General features: G+C 38.8%; 1 protein-coding gene across 1 annotated transcript in view; it reads left to right on the top strand.

The window, feature by feature from the left end:
* The window catches only part of NCKAP5 (NCK associated protein 5), a gene marked incomplete at both ends in the record, with an annotated part of 941,793 nt that overhangs the window by 263,010 nt on the left and 663,231 nt on the right, over positions 1 to 15,552 (top strand). The gene's annotated exons all lie outside the window — the stretch shown is intronic.

The following is a 15,552-nucleotide window of genomic DNA, read 5'->3' as shown; positions in this document are numbered from 1 at the left end:
CTTGTCAGGGTCAAGGAGTTAATTTGTCCAAGGCCCTGCAGCCAACTTATATCGTAGAAACTAGGACCCAAATTCTCTGGCCCTTGCCTGCTTAAATATTATTTAAGTTTTTCTCTAATTGAAAGGTTGAACACTTCTGCTTAAAATTTCTTAATTCACATTAAAGAATATGTATTTCAAGAATGCTGTAGTATAGGTCTTCCATTTTTAGTTTTTTATTCTATGTGGTGGGTCCTGATTCTAGATAAGGAAAGGTATGTGAGAACATTTGTGCAAGTAAATTGGAAAAAGAGGCGAGTATCATAGAAGTCATATTCCCAAGTTATTCATTCCCTGAGGCCTCTTGGGAATGGAGATTATTTTGATATTATTATCTAGGTCTTTGGGGTCCGTGTGGTCAAGGTCTTCCTAGATGCTCGTATGGTCTCTGAATTCCATTTACTAAATTCCTATAGCTCTTGTTATCTGGAATAAACATGCTAGTGCTCAATTACATGATACCTTACATTGCACAAGAATTGTTTAATATGATTAGCTTTGTCTCCCAGGGGTCAAAAAGCCCCTAACGTCCTTTATTTCTCACCTCCTCATGTCATGGAAGACGGTGCTCTGTCCACAGAGATATTAAGCAGGTAAGTATGACCTAACCCTGTGGATTTCTTGTCCAACCTTATCTAAATCCATCACCCTTGGTCTCTGTACCAGCTGATGCTGCCTGTTCTACATGCACCCTTGTAACAAATCCTAATAACCTTGAAATTCATCTTCTCTGAGGAATTCTAGTTCTTGGGCAAAATGCCTGATATTTTCATTTGTTCTGCTCTTATGTTAGTTTTCCTACTAGAAAACAGATCTGTGGTTATAGTAATAGACAATATTCTATTTCTCTACCTAGAAAAGCTGCTGGTAGGATACAACAAAAATGTACAGTTTTCAGGTCTGCTTGCTGCTAACAGACACATCAGTTAACTTTATATAACTTGTTGCAATATTTGTTAGATTCCTTTTTGAGCGCTTTAACCAGGTTTTCTTTTGTGAACCAGTGTGTTGTATTAATAAAACCAACAGTGGTGTATTTATGGTTATATGCCTTTTAAATTATATTTTCTGTACATCTACTACAAAGTATGCTTAAAAGGTTATGTAACTGAGTTGTAACATTTTCTTTAAACTATTTGTATAGAATAATTTTACCCTATTTTTCAAAAGAAAAAATGCACAGATGATGAATACCATCTTGATGAAAGAAATTAGAGTTTAATTTGGTCAGTGTGTCTTATACACATCATTGAAGAGGAATTATAGTTTCACAGGTTTTTGAACCAAAAAACCTGCATGGAAAAGAATATTTCCTGCTTTCTTAAGGTAGTTAATAAAAACCTTTGGTTTCCTCTGATATGATTAAATTAAAATCTCATTTCAGGTGCAAACATAACCTAACATAAAGTAAGAGCTCAGAATTTTGCGGGCAAGCACTTTCATTTTCCTTCGAAGTAGGATTATTGCTGGTGAAGAAGCAAAGCTTTTTATATAGTGTCAGAGGATCCAATAAAAAAGCTTCATTTGAATAACAATAAAGGGCAATGATGGCATTTGAATAGTCGGAATAACTATCAGTGAGAAAATGGAAATAGTAGTATTGAAAAGAAAATGAAAACCAATAATAGCAGATTTACATACTATTTATTGAATCATGAAATTATACTTGATTATATTTTGCAAACAGGTCTTGACTGACTTACAGTGATAGGCTTTCTGATGGTTATTACAGTATCACAACTGCAACTATAGCCAAATTTTTTATGGTGAACGATTTGTGAGTGACAGTGAGCAGTGGGAATATTTTTTCTGTTTTTGATTGAATAATTAAAATGCTTTCTTGAGTTGGGGTAGACTCTATGATGTGTCGAGCATCATGGGAAAGGCATGTCATGTACCTAAGCACAACTAAAGTGTCTGAAGTTAAACAAGCATTCCCATAACTCAGTATACGCTTCTTCTGATTTTTATTATGCCTTTAATTTGTAGCTGTTACAAATTTCACAGAACAGGTTACTTGTCATTGCTGCTGATATGAACTAATGGTCTTCCATTTATACTTAAGCTAACCTAAGTATAGCTTAAAAGAAACTTAAAAGAAAAAATTGAGTATTTTGATCTTCCAACAATGATAGTAGCCAGCATTAATTTATGGCCACAATCTTTGAGGACTGATCAAAACATGGTAAACACATGTCATACTGTTATTGCCTCTTGCTTAATGATAAAAGAATTGGACAAATGGTAGAAGATTGGGTCTAAGAATTAAAAGCCTTATTTTCATGGAGGAATCTCCTAGTCTTTAATAGGCTTTAGTCACTTTTTTATAGCATAACCATGTGCTGTGACACAAATATATTGCTGTAATCATACTCTCAAGATAACTGGTTATTTTGGGGTCCTGTTTAGTATTCTACTGAAATAGACCTATAATCTATCCCTGGGTTTTCAAATTGCAAAGGAATTTGTGGAGTTCAAATATAGCTGTCTGGCAAAGAGCATTTAGCTCAACTATGTTTTGATACCAGCAGAAAAAAATGTCTGTGAATTCATCTGAAGAAGAGGGTGGAGTCAGGATCTAGAACCTAGTCTAAGACTTGAGTACAAGTCTGGGTGGGTTTAATTTGCTCTGACTCTCCCTGCTTGATGAGAAAAAAATAAACACACCCAGTGACAACTTGTTTACTAGTCAATGTTGAAATGTGATCATACATTTCTGTACATTTATTTGTTTAAATGAGGAAAGTTAAGATTAGGAGAAAAATGCTCTTCTGTACTTAATGATTTTTGTGTCATCTGTTACTATTTCTATTTAGCTAAATATATCTGTGACTGACAAGAAAGGGTGTGAGAAAACAACTGCTGAGAATGTCTTTCTCCTGATATTTGACAGAAATCTTTATCCATTTGCAGCCTCAGATTAAGAGTTTAGAACATAGACAGTTGGAAAAGACAAACTGAATTCATGAATATTTATGGTGTTAATTACTCTTTCCTGTCACATATGTGAAATTATGTATGACAAATAGAAGCAGCATAACACTATAGAAATGGAAATAAGACTGGATTGGAGGTTTTGGAGACATGGACTCTGGTCCTGGCCCATCCAAACTGGCTACTGGGTAACATCTCTGAGACTGAGTTTCCTTAGCTATAAAAAGTAGGTATCAATATAGCTAGTATTTAAGATAACTGAGCACTGAGATTACATGAAGCATAGACGCAAGAGGGAGGGGATATGGGTATATATGTATATGTATAGCTGATTCACTTTGTTATACAGCAGAAACTAACACAACAATGTAAAGCAATTATACTCTACTAAAGGTGTTTTAAAAAAAGGCATTACCTATATATGACGTGTACAGATAGGTATAATCTTATTTTTCTAGAATAATTATACAGCTGGATCATTATGTAGTATTTAATACATGTCATGGAAAGCGTCAAAGAACGGGGGGTAGAAGTGAGTAATAAAACAGACACCTAAGAGCTTGCCAGTGATTGAACCAGATAATGTCAAAGCATTCATTTCAGATTTTCATAGCTTGAATTGCAGACAGAGTTATCAATAGCCTGTAAGTAAGTGAAGAATAAGTAGGTTTGCAAGGCCAAAATTAAAGGACAAGATCTGGTGAACGCACAGTGCCAGTTGCCAACCTACAGATGCCAGATCGAAGTTTCATTTGAACAAGCTATGTTTAGGCTAGGGTTTCTCAGGCAGGGCACTGTTGACATTTGGAGCCAGATTACACTTAATCATGGGGGCGGGGTTGTCCTGTGCGTTATAAGGTGTTTAGCTTCATCCCTAGCCTCTACCCATGACATGCCGGTACCATCCCCCATTGTGACAACCAAAAATGTCTCCGGATATTTTCCAAATGCTTCCTAGTGGCAACATCCTCTCCTCTCCCTGGTAAGAACCAGTGATCTAAAGAATCATCTACATACGCATTTTTCTAAGCATATCCCAAGAAACACTAGTACACTACGGTATGGATATTTTAAGAAAAATAAAGGTATTCTGTGGTCAGATTTGAGGTATACTAGGTAAAACCAAGCTTTAAGATTTTATTTTAATTGTAGAACTATTCAGAGCCATGTATATTGCTAATATGTGATATGCCTATCAAATATAGACTACAAAATATAATTTTGACTTTAAAAAATTCCCCAATACTATCTTTCTTGGAGCATCTACTCTGACTAAAGGTCTAAGGAACCTATTTTGGGAAACGGTGATCTATCTAGTTTGGTAGCCAAACATACAAAAACATAGCTGGTACCCCTTTCTCCATCCTTCTCCCCTTACTTCACAGGTACTAGGATGGGTGACTTGTAAAAGAGCAGCACATAGTCTGGGTTGTTGGTGAAAGGGGAAAGTAGCTGCGTCGGAAAGCCAACCCCAAGTTCATCACCATTTTTGAGGGGCAGCCAGAGCCTCAATACCAAATTCCAAGATCTGAAGAAGCATTGATTACAAGCTATGTTTGCCCTGGAAAAGCAGTGAACGCCTGCTTCCCAGGGGTAGAAATGGTGGTTCCCTACATCACCAAGAGGAGTTTAATTGACAAGCATGTATAGTTCTTCGGGTGTAGTAAGAGTCCCTAAGGCCCATCACTTCCAACAATAAAATGATAGTTTCAGTGTATCCAACATTCTTCAAAATAGACTTTTGCATTCTGGCTTACTTGTGATTCTTAACATAAGGAAAGAGATAGGAAAAAAACTGGACAAAAACTTTTCCTTCCCACCATGATTCAAAATGCTGCTTATCTAAGTAGAGTGAATACTGCAATAAAATGATTCACATTCCAAATACTCTTTCGTGTTCTCCATCATTTGATATATGTATACATTTTGGGGTGGAGAGAATGGGCGCCAGTGCCTCAAGTTTCCTTCAACAGTAGTCTTAGTTTTGGTAAAATGTGAGTGACATTAAGACTGCTTACTGAGAGGCTACATGGTATCATTCAATCTCGGGGAAAAGAAGATCCTTTGCTAACACGTTATATAGAAATTGTCTTGTAGTTGTAAAATAGAGTTAAGAGGCAAAAGCCCACATGGCCTGAGAAAAGTCAAGCCCAGAGCCTCTTGGAGATTTACCTTCTGTGTATCTTGGTTTTAGAATCAAATTGTCCAGGCATCTTAAGAATTAGCATGTCTCTAGCCTCAAGAGGTTAATTTACATAGGCTAAAGTGATGCTGAGTATTAAACAGGTTGCCTTTGCTAAAACATAGACTTCCACTGGGAGATCTTAATTGGCAACAAATAAAATTGCTCTGCATGAATTCTTAATGGTGGACACCAAATAAAATAAGAACTGTGATTTGTTTTTTACATCCCTTCAAGAGAAAAAGAGGCTATCTCTGGGGGATAGACTGGGTAGCAGACAAAGAGCTCAGCGCTCTCTGCTAGCAATAAAAGCGAAACCTCATGCTACGCCAACAGAATAGCAGTGCACAGTTTCCCACCTCTGCATCCCTGTCTCAGTCTGCTGAGGTCAAAGGGGACCAGGGCTAGCAAGCTTTACATTTTCTTCCCCTCCCCTCAATCCTTGGGCTGGATTTCTAAACCATAGCTGCTTTCTCGGGGCGAGTGCAAGCGTCAGGGCCACCCTGGAAACCCATCAGTGTCACTTCTCAATTACCCACCAGGGGTTGTTCCAGAGAGGCAGACAGTCCCAGACCCCTGCCAAGATAAGAGTCTTGCCTCTCAGTCATGCCCTCTGCCCAGCACAAGGGAGAATAAATCAGGGCTCTGGAAATTGGGTATTGCCACATACTTCAGTGGTGATGTCACCCCTGGACGGTGGTGGGGAAAGCTGTGGGCTGAGATGTATCCCCAAGGATTCTTATTATAGATGGATGGTGCTGCTTTAGATGAACAAGGGAGCATATAGCCTTCTCATAGCTCTGAAGCCCATGGGTGAAGTAACATCTTTATCTTTAAGTAAAGATGTAACAGCTTTATCTGACTTTTGTTCAGTAACAGAAGGGGCTAACAGAACTAAATCCAGAAAGGTATCTGGATTGACCGAATTGGAAGATCACCTAGGTTCATATTTGACCTTTCACTTTAGGATTGATCAACATTATAATTTACTTAGGTGACCTGTATGTGATCTGCATGTTTATCTACTTAAGGAGTTGCCCAGTATTTGAAGTCATCCGAGGCAAGGAGATACTAAAAGGGCCAGAGTGAAACTCTACACTAACTTTATATGTATATGATTCCCTGTCTCTTATAAAATCTGTCCACCCTTTAAACTAAAGGGCCATGTTACTCTATCAGAGAATATATATTTAGGTCCCAACCGAATAAATGTACAAAATAGACTCTTTAAAACCTTATGGAGGGCTTCCCTGGTGGCACAGTTGTTGAGAGTCCGCCTGCTGATGCAGGGGACATGGGTTCGTGCCCCGGTCCGGGAAGATCCCAAATGCCGCGGAGCAGCTGGGCCCGTGAGCCATGGCCGTTGAGCCTGCACGTCCGGAGCCTGTGCTCCGCAACGGGAGAGGCCACAGCAGCGAGAGGCCCTCATACCGCCAAAAAAACCCCAAAAACCAAAAAACAACAAAACACCTTATGGGTTTTATCTTTGCCTCTTCACTACAAATCTTGTTTGAAAGAAAAATTCACATACATTTATCAAGACTATTCTACCCCAGGCTGAGTGGAGGAATCTGTAAAACACATTTTAGGAGACTGTCCTTCAGAAGTCCAAAGGTTTCCCCAAGGAGCTGGTGGTTTGATCTGAGTCCTGTGTAGGAACAGGTCTGGTGGAGTGAGGGCAGATGAAGAATTGGTTATTGGATAGATTGAACTTGGACTGCCTTTGAGACTTTTGAGTATAACTATATGTTAAGGTGATGAGAACTTCAGGTTTAGAGCTGTTTATATTTAATAAATAAAACACAGTATCGATAGAGGCATTACATGAACCCACGAAGATATAAAACTGCCCTCTGCTGTAACTGGGGAAACATCCCCACATTAAAGGTGGATTTATTGCAACCATGGGAAGCTTGAGTTGAGTAATGTTGAACAAATAGGTCCGTAGAGGATCAGAAGATAATTCTAATTCTAGTTTAAATAGGTTTGTGTTCTTCAAGAAACATTCTTAAAGTGCCACAAAATATTTCAACATCAGTAGGATTTAGGGGTGACCCAGAGAAATTTGCCACTATGTAATCTGAAAAAATTTGGCTTAAACACATTTGTTATTTTTAGATCCATGCTTATCTTAATATGACAGCCAGGAACCTAATGTGATTTATTTATATGAAATTAAAATAAAGAGCCTCAAGCAAAAGGCATTTTCTAGATTTATTGGGGGGGGTAATAAAGATCACAAATATTCCCTACTAAGTTGAAAGAAGAAAAACTCCAGCAGGCAAAAATATAAATGACCTGCTTGACATAAATGCATGTGTTGACAGTGAAGTACACCCACAGTAAGGAGTGATAAAGTGCCTTTTTTTTTTTTTAAACTGGAAGGAGGAATGAAATGGGTAATTTACCATGGATGTCTATTTAATTTTAATTTTAATGGAAAAAAATCACTAACTTGTTAGTGCATGAGCATACTTGGGATTTTTTCCCCCCTAAGGGATTGATTGTTAGGATATAACTCTACATATCTCTCTATATGGGTAACTCTGGAGTTTACAGTAGTAAATTTATTTATTTGTTTGCTTGTTGATTGATTGATTGATTGCTTGCTTACCTCCCGTTCTTTTTGCGCCTTCTGTATTCAGAGGCCTGGGAGGGAATTTTAGAACCCCACCTCCATCCTTCCATTCCGGGGAAAGATGTTAGAGCCTCTGTGAAATGAGAAAATACAAACTGCATTTTTTTCCCCTCTAAGACTTTCACTATAGTACATTTTGTGTTTTTTGTATTACAAATTAGACTTCATAAATAATCCAACAAAGAGTCTGGGATGGAGAGGTTCCCTGGAATCAAAGAATCCAGAATAGGATGAAACTGTAAAGTAGTTGGGAGAAACACCCTCTAGCTTTCTCAAGGCAGAGGAAACTTCTAAGAAGACAAATGTCAGTTGCAGAGTTGAGGTTGGCAACCTATGGCTGGTTCCATGGCTCAGGAACCTTCACAGGTTGCTTTAGGAGAACCTGGTTTACTTGATGCTCAGTATCTACACTCGTTGATTAAATATTGTATATGAATTCTCTACGGAGATCTCTACGGAGATCAGCCTAGATTTTCACCAAATATAAGTCTGCCTGAGAGAGAAAGTTAAAGCCACTGCAGATCTCAACTCTGTACCGCTCCATTAGTACTAGATTTTACAAGTAGGGGGGCTTCCCTGGTGGCGCAGTGGTTGAGAGTCCGCCTGCCGATGCAGGGGACACGGGTTCGTGCCCCTGTCCAGGAAGATCCCACATGCTGCGGAACAGCTGGGCCCGTGAGCCATGGCCGCTGAGCCTGCGCGTCCGGAGCCTGTGCTCCACAACGGGAGAGGCCACAGCAGTGAGAGGCCCTCATACCGCAAAAACAAACAAACAAACAAAAAACAAGTAGGGGACATCTCTCACTTAGACCCTAGGGATGCTCTGGTTCTTGCTCCAACCCTCCCCAGCGCCCCCTATACACACACACCAATTAATGAGAACTTCACTTCCACAGAATATTCCAAAATGTAACAGCAGCTCTATCCATACCGTCAATGACCTCTATACCAGTTCCAACCATATGGCTCTCAATCACACACTGTCTTATTTTTTCATGACAGGGGTCTTGTTCCCCTAAGGTTTCTGACTTGTAGAACCAATCTTCTGGTACCTCACCTCTCTCATAGTGCTTAGCATAAGACATACAACATCAAGCATAACACTTCACTTACTTTGAAAGCATAGAGACAACTGGAAGTATGTTTTAGTCATCTTTGTACCTAAGTGACTTAGCATGTTATCGATCCTCCAAACACTTTCCTTGAGCCATTGAAGGAATTGATGATAATTCAAGAAGAGAAATTACTAACAGCTCATGTGTTTATTAGGGACAAACCTGCCTTAACTGGTAAGTCCATTGCAAGAGAAAGATCAAGCAAGTATAGCAAAAAGTCCTTTGTCTCAGTGGTGTGCCAGTGCTAAAGGGGATCCACAGTTTCAAGATAGTTACTCTTAGAAAGTTAAAGATGGGACACTTAATGAAGATGTGAATGTGTTGTAATGATTTATAAAGCTAGGGAGAATGCTTGCTTCACAATACTTTTATTTTATGCTTTTTTCAAATTCAGTCCTAAAGTAAGAAGTTTTGAGGCATGTCCTGTCTGCATGATGGGTCACTGCACATCATAGGACAGGCTCCAACCGGTAACAGTAATCAAATATGTATTTCTGTCCCCAGTTTTACTCCCGTTATCTACCAATTATATCTTGGGCTGCAAACAACCTTGTTAACAGAAGCAATGAAAGAACATCTCATAATTTTGAAAGAAAGGGGTTGAGAGACTATGGGAAGTTAAAAAAAATCCATGATAAAAATCCAGGCCTAAAATATTAAATTTATCACCTTGGATAAAGTGAGTTGGAGAAAAATTGTAGACACATAGATCAGGTTACTTTTAATAACAGAATCGATAACAGATACACACTACTATCTATAAATGAGGTAAACAACAAGGACCTACTGTATAGCACAGGGAACTATACTCAGTATCTTGTAATAACCTATAATGGAAAAGAATCTGAAAAAGAATATGTATATATTTGAATCACTTTGCTGTACCCCAGTAACTAACATAACATTGTAAAGCAATTATACTTCAATTTAAAAAAATTAAAAACAGAATTGGGGCTTGATCTGAAAGTCTATAAAGTGGGTACTTGCAGAGAAAATCTTAGAATTTTGTTAAGATGGACACACCCTTGAAGTCAAGGGCGTTCAGCATAAATAACAATGACATGGGCTGCCAAACAGAGGGCAAGTTTTCAAAGGATTAGTGGCATGGAAGACAGTGGGGGAAAATAGGTGAAAAAATAGAACAACCAACAACTAAAAGTAAATTATCATTTTTATTAGCTAAGTGCTTTAGGTAACAAATAAGGGGCACATTTTCCCTTTATCTCTTAAAATGTTACTGACATCCACTCTAGTCCAGCTGGGGCAATATTTGGTGCCCTCAGGGTCTCTGTTCTGATTGCTTGGTGACTGTGCTGTCCTGCTGCTAAGTTTTACAAATACCATCCCTGGTTCCTTCTCTGCGATGTGAAGTTCAGGTCCAGATTCTGCCACTTACTGTGTGGTCCTGGGAAAGTCCTTTCAGCATTCAGAGCCTTGCTTTGCCATTGGTAACAAGACAGGGTTAATATAAGTGGTTTCAGCTATACTTTCTTTAGGATTAACAATCTGTAACTCTTAACCAATTACCTTGTAGGCCAAGGGTTGGGTGATGAACATAGATGTGACATATGCGTAGAATTACTGAGAGTTGAAGGTAACAGTTTCCCTTCTTTTTTTTTTTTTTTTTTTTTTTTGCGGTACGCGGGCCTCTCATTGTTGTGGCCTCTCCCATTGCGGAGCACAGGCTCCGGACGCGCAGGCTCAGCGGCCATGGCTCACGGGCCCAGCTGCTCCGTGGCATGTGGGATCTTCCCGGACCGGGGCACGAACCCGTGTCCCCTGCATCGGCAGGTGGACTCTCAACCACTGCGCCACCAGGGAGGCCCAGAAAATTACTTTTATACACCTGGTTTTGTTTCATTTCTAACTCTTGCACTGTGTCTTGGCACTGAACCTTCCAGAGGTAATAAAACAGCATGCTGGCAGACCCAGAGCACCAGAGCAGGGTCAGAGTCTGTGACCACTTTCAAAAGGTTTTGCAGGAAATTGTTGTATTGAGTAATGTTTAAGTTTCCACAGAAGTTATGAGCACAGCATGTTGAAAAAAAAAAAGTCAATTGCACGTTATTAGAAAAAAAAAAAAAAAAAAGAAAGCCACTCTGGGGTTACGGTCCCTATTAAGGGAAACTGCATTGTCTTATGAACTCTCTTCAGTGTTCCCTGGAGATTCACAGACTCACTGGCTAATTGAAAGCCAACATGTGTATTTACCTGGACTTATTCATTTTTATTATTTAATTGATTTTCCTGTATCTTGGCTTTGGAAATAAAGATAGGAGTGGGGTCAATTACAGGAGACCAGTCTAAAAGAGAAATTCTTTGGATCAGATACACAATTTAGAACTTTGGCCTTTGGAACCATTTGTTAACAAGATAATATAATTTAAAATGTACCAAAAGTTGTATCTATCCAAAAATACCTCTCCCACTGGAATGCCTGGAATTCTCATGCTTGGTATAAAGGAAATTGGGTGTCCAGAATATCACCTCTGAAGTCTGTGCTCGCCACCTGAGGGGAGTTCTTGTATTACTCTCTTAGCTCCTGGTAGTATCTTACCAAGGATTAGTTTGCCAAATTAGAGACCTGTGGATATCTGAGTCCTGGAAAATTTTTTAGCAAAGTTAAGCAAAGCATATTTAGAATGGAAGAAAGTCCTAGTGGAAATTTTACAGTACAAATCTAAATATTTCTATTTCTAGCCACACATGTCCCTACCAATGCTGACCTTTATTACTGATTAGTCCTACACACACATTCCCTCATTGTCAGTGTCTCTGTTCCAGACAGATAAATCCTACCCATCCTTCAAGATACAGCCTAGGTAGGTCCTCCTAATCTACAACTCATCACATAGATTCCTCAGCCTGCCTGGGCTCCATTTTTTTTTAATCTACCATGAATCTGAGACTGTATCACATTTGTCCACATAATGGTTTACATCTTGCAAAAACTCCAGAATTATCTCATGTACCTCAATTTTGATTCTACGGATATTTTCAGCACCTGGCCTTCCACTTCTGTTGTATATCAAATGATGGCTAAGCATAGGGTTGAACATGACATGTGTTCAGCTAACACATACTAACCGACTTTCTTCAACAGGGAAATTAAAAGTTCTATTCAGTCCTCTTGCTGATAATACTGTATCAAGAGTACTTATTTTAGATGTCAGTTAAGGGTATTATAAACCAGAGAGTATCCAGAAGGTCCATGACTAAAATGGTATGAGATGCTGAACACTAAATTAATAATGGTGAAAGGAATTGAAGATATTTAGTTTGACACATAGAAAACTAAGAGATAGACCTATATAACTACCATATGACCCAGCAATTCCACTCCTGGGTATATATCCAAAAAAACCCAAAAACACTAATTCGAAAAGATACATGTACCCCAATATTCATAGCAGAATTATTTACATGGAAGCAACCTTAGTGTCCATCAGCAGATAAATGGGTAAAGAAGATGTGATACACACACACACACACACACACACACACACACATATACACACACACAATGGAATACTATTCAGCCATAAAAAAGAATGCAATCTTGCCCTTTGCAGCAACATGGATGGATTTGTAGTGCATTATGCTAAGTGAAATAAGTCAGACAGACAAAGACAAATACTGTATGATGTCACATGTGGAATCTAAAAGATACAACAAACTAGTGAATATAACAAAGAAGAAGCAGGCTCATAGATGTAGGAAACAAACTAGTGGTTACCAGTGGGGAAAGGGAAGGGGGAAGGGCAATATAGGGGTAGGACATTAAGAGGTACAAACTACTAGGTATAAAATAAGCTATAAGGATATTGTATAACACAGGAAATATAGCAAATGTTTTATAATAACTATAAATGTAGCATAACCTTTAAAAATTGTGAATTACTATATTATATACCTATAATTTATATAATATTATATATCAACTATACCTCATTAAAAAAGAAGTGCAGTGAGTTATGTTGTGGAGAAGGGTTAGCAGTGTCCTGGGATATTCAGTAGGACAGATCTGGTTAACCGGTTGTCTAGGTTAGAACCTGAGGGATGGCAACTCAGCACTAGAAAGAGATGTCCTCTGTTCTGTTCTCTAACATAGAGGAGGGTGTTCTTGGGATAGTGAGCTCTGTGCCAGTGCAAGTGTCCAAGCAAAGCCTGGGAGACCATCTTTCAGGTATCGTGTCCAGTGGATTCTGCTACAGTGGACGGGGAGAGGCCAGGTGCCCTTCATGTTGGATGACTCTCTGGCCTGAACGCCGCCAACAGCATCTCTACTTGCAATGACTGTTTCCTCTTCTGTGTACCATGCCTTTGAAATATTAAGACAGTTTGATATGTTTGGCCTCAGTCTTCACTTTTCCAAAGGAAGCAGTGTAGGTTCTTCCATTGCTAGTCATACAACTTACATTTCAGACCCCACTTACTCACCTACTGGACTTATTTCAGTTTGTCAGTATTCCTCTTAACATGTGGGGCTCTACTATAAACATAATGTATTTTATTATAACCAGATTACAAGTCCAATTTCAGTCATCCTCTGAGAGAGGGTTATTATTCTAACTATGATTTTCCCCCAGTGGTACTAATTGTTAATAACCTTTAGGCAAAATACCTAAAATTCCAGCATTGCATCACGCATATTCAGTTACTCTCTTGTGGACTCAAAGAATATAAATCATTATTTCAAGAAAGCACAAGGAGTTTTTTAAATTTAGAAAATCTGTTCTCTTTTTCTCCACTGACTTTTAAAAATTGCCTTGTCCTGTTTCACATCTTTTTTCCAATGCCAAAGCTTTATTTATGGTTAAGAGGTCAGAGAAGAATTAATAATTACAAGTAAATTAGGTCATTCCTGACCTTGGTAGAACTTTTATTGGACGATTACTCTGGCCTTCAGAAGGAAGAAGGGAATGAGTTTCAGATTGTCACCGAAATGAACAATTATTAATCTAACATTTATAATCCCAAGGTTAAGGAATAATGCTAGAAAGATAAAACTCATGAGAAAGTATTTTAGAGCACAGCCGAAGTGAATGGAACTACTGGACAGTCTGCTTAAGACAGAGATCAGAGGTGGGCATTGTAGTTGTTGTCTGGGTTCACATTTAGATTTTTCCAATTTCAGCAATATTATGACAGTGGTATGCGCAGTTTACAGAGGGAGGGATTGCTACCCCGCTATCCAGGGTCAGAAGGATGGGAGGTAGGGGAAGATATCACTATTTGAAGATACATTATGCTGAGTTTCAGATCACTTATTTTGGAAATCCAATTCCACTGCCTGTTCTTTGTGTAGCACCCGGAGGTTTATTTCTGGCCCATTTATGATGGTGGCAGGATGGTTTATTTTTCTGGCTTGATGCTAAACCATTGTTACAGACATTCCATTTCTAGTCAGTTTCAAAGTAGAACTGTTATCCCCCTCCTCCTAATTTTAAAGTTAACATTTGAAAATCACTTTCAACTTCAGATAATGAAAAATGGTTGTGTGAAGTTTGCATTCATCTTTGTCCTAGTGGTAGCGATTCTGCAGTAAATACAATGTAGATTATTTTTCCTGTCAAAAGACTGCTAGACACTGGAGTAAATTAATTAGCTGGGACCATTGTCAGATGTGGGTGTCCTGATATTGTCACAGAGAAGGAATGAGCTGAGACTGGGTGAAAGGCAAAAGCTGATTCACTTGCCAGCAGGAAACATTGTGAGGGGGTCACTTAGTGTGGCTTGGGAAAATCATTTTGGAAACCAGATAGGTACACGTGATAGTGGACTTCTGACATTTCTGAGCCAATGAGATCTTTTTCCCAAGAAACGTGCAATTAAACTCATTCAATAGTGGGTTGGAAATGGTAGTGTTCTAGATATAGGTCTAATATAAGGCCATGCTATAATGCAGTGAGAAGAGATTTTTGAATTACTGCATGGATATTTGCCTATGTTGATGGGAAAAATCACAAAAGGGTCAGAGGTTCAGGATGTCTGGAAGGTTTCCTGCTTCTGAGTTGAGGAAACGAAAGAAGAAAGTGTGGATAAATCCTTATGAAAACTTTCTCATGGGATTTCCAAGAGCTGATTCTTCACGTAAAGTTAGAATGTGCAAATATCCTGAAGTTTTAGATGGAGCTGTCTTGGTTACTACAGAGTCAAAGATTTGTTCCTTGAATGTCCATCTTCTATTCACAAACCCAGTAGGCTTGCAGGTTCTCGTGGCATCCAAAATGAGGTACTTGGAGGCTTTCACAAATGGAACCAAGAATTGTCATGGTGCATCGTGGCCCTGTGCCATCTCTGTCTTTGGCAGAGTTGGCAAAGCCGGGCTTCCTTTATGTTCATTTCAAACACTCATAACATGACCCAGACATTGTATTTTTTTTATTATTAACTGTTATCGGCCTGTCGTTAATTGACATAGACATTTAGAATTTGTATTTCTAACTTCCCCCACCTCTTGTTTACGTTCCGTAAACATAGTCCCTACCTTGTGCAGTAGGGCTTCCTTTTATTTGGCCAAAATGCACACAGGCTTCAAGTGGCGACCCCTCCATTAGACATTTAGGGTTTAATGAATAATTCCATGTTTACTCAGATTACTTATGATCTTACAGCTATAAGTCACTTTGCTTCTGATATGG

The sequence above is a fragment of the Hyperoodon ampullatus genome (genome assembly GCF_949752795.1).
Source record: "Hyperoodon ampullatus genome assembly, chromosome: 8".
NCBI lineage: Eukaryota > Metazoa > Chordata > Mammalia > Artiodactyla > Ziphiidae > Hyperoodon > Hyperoodon ampullatus.
This window is presented reverse-complemented; position numbering and strand designations above follow the sequence as displayed.